The sequence below is a fragment of the Mauremys reevesii genome, unplaced genomic scaffold, assembly GCF_016161935.1.
Source record: "Mauremys reevesii isolate NIE-2019 unplaced genomic scaffold, ASM1616193v1 Contig87, whole genome shotgun sequence".
Lineage (NCBI taxonomy): Eukaryota > Metazoa > Chordata > Testudines > Geoemydidae > Mauremys > Mauremys reevesii.
In genome coordinates this window covers 1-2367 of record NW_024100903.1, presented here as the reverse complement: position 1 = coordinate 2367, position 2367 = coordinate 1, and the positions used below count along the sequence as shown (strand labels likewise).

Genomic DNA, 2367 nt, shown 5'->3' with positions numbered 1-2367 from the left:
ATTTGGAAAGTGAGATGCAGACAAGTGAACAATTATTTTTATTAATGGCCAGGTCTGGGATTAAAGTTTGCTGCAGCTAGTATCCTAAAAGATATGAGAACCTGTTTTCAAAAGACCTTCTATAAGATTTTTTAAAAGCCTTTAAAACCACAAGAAACTATAAATATACATCAAAATGTGTCTTAATGTTCATATATGCAAACAAATCTATTTTTTCCTTGCACTCAACAAAACTGTTCAGAATATTAGAAGTCCAAATATACTACAAAAATACCTCAGTAGCCATATTAGTCTTCTGGTGGCTAATGGCTTAGTAAGTTTGGTGGAATGTTATGGGTCCAATCCTTCCATGAATGTTCATTATTTGACATATTCTGTACAGCTGGAGCTGTACAAGCCCCAGCAGTTCCAAGGTAAGACTGGTCTCTAGGATCCAACAATTGCTCAGGTCTGACAGGATGAACTATATTTGCAGGCTGGGGAGTGAGAGTATATTTTTCCAGAAATGCCAAATCTGTTGTTCGTTGATAATCTGGCTGCTCTGCCTGTGGGGGAAGAATGCCATGAGACTGGGGTGAGAGTGTAGTGGTATGTTGTACTAGATCAGCTTGAGGTTCCCGAGATCTGAACTGGTACCAGTGTTACTGGCACACATACTTCTGCTGGGTACATTCTGTAGCATAGGTTTGACTTCTGTTTCAGAAACTTCGGGCTGATCCATGTATGGTTTAGACTCAATCTGGAAAACTTTGTCATCAGTGTACTGTACTGGCAAGTGAAATTACTTTTTCTTCAGAAGTGGTTGCTGTTTCTTCTGCAGCCTTTGTTCCATGTACATGGTCAATATGGTATTTCAACTTGTCTTTTCGTTAATGTTGCATTGCAATGCTGGCAGTTAAAAGGTCGAGCATCTGAATGAATAACCATGTGTTTTGTTAATGCCTTCTTAATTTAAAAGACTGGCTACAAATTTGACATTTGTATGGTTTCTCACCTGTAGAAGAAAGTGAGTCAGCATTAATAGATAAAATGTGAGTCAATATCACTTATAGAAATCATATGGTTAGATGGGGAGATATACCAGGGGTTAGCAACATTTCAGAAGTGGTGTGCTGAGTCTTCATTTATTCACTCTTATTTAAGATTTTGCATGCTGGTAATACATTTTAATGTTTTTAGAAGGTCTCTTTCTATAAGTCTATAATATATAACTAAACTATTGTTGTATGTAGAGTAAAACAGCATAAAATAACAGCTTAAGAAGCTCCATTTAAATTACATTAAAATGAGGGCCTCACTGGATGGCACAGGACATCTGGGCAGTGTGGAATGCCACTGAAAATCAGCTCATGTGCTAGCTTTCAGCACATCGCAGGTGCTATAGGCTGCCTACCCCTGTCATATGTATATAATAAAACATGGTTCTCAAGTAGCTGTACTTGGAAAAAATGTTTGGCATCTGAGAATACAAGTCACTAAGTAAAACAGAAAAGTTATTTTGAAAGTGATATCTGTATAGTGATTCTATTGTCAAATCCAACTAGTTCTCAGATTTCTGCCAAGTGCACATGAAGGGGACCAGTCAATAAATCTAATGAAATAACATTTGCATTACTGTAGGCTGCTAAAAACTCTATTTTGCACTTTCTTGTATATTCTTCTAGTGAACAATTACTTACAGAGGAAGTAGAGGATGAATATTGGAGCAAACAAGACACTAACCTTTCCCGGTAGTTGTCTCCAACTCTAATTTCAACAACTAAACTGCATTCCCATGATCTCCAGATCATAGAAGGCATATAAATTTGGTAAGAATATACAACGAAAGCATTAGTAGAATACATACAAAACCAGGAAGCACTCTCACTAGGAAGTCTAAAAAGAACTGGCTACTATGCATTCAGAGGGAAGTATGCACATTCAGCAAGGCACATAATACAGTAGGGAGCCCAGTTCATGCTAATGTGCCCCATGTATCATAAAGTCTGAAAAGAGTTAGAAGAATTCTGTCAGTGTTGTGATAATTCTATCATCATCCCAGTCACTCCAAGTTGGCAGTTACACAGATGATGGACAAAGTTTTACCTGAATGTGTCCTAAAATGCATTTCCAAACTACTTTCTTTGAAACTTTCTTGCAGACTTCACACTACAAATGGGCAGTTTATATCTGTGTGGAAGAAGAAAACATGCTTACATTAGAAGATCGGGTTTTTCCAAGGTCCAGAGAACAGGTACATAGCCTGTAAAGATTCCACAAAACTGCATAAGAGTTACATATTTCTGTATTTCTCCTCTACATTTATATTACAATATATAAACACATCCGGAGAGGACAGGCAAATTCTCTTTAGGCATCCACTTGTCA

General features: G+C 37.3%; 1 pseudogene; it reads right to left on the bottom strand.

Annotated features, from left to right (window-relative positions):
- Positions 1 to 302: 302 nt before the first annotated feature.
- On the bottom strand, positions 303 to 862 carry LOC120394978 (annotated as a pseudogene).
- Between the last annotated feature and the right edge of the window lie 1505 nt (positions 863 to 2367).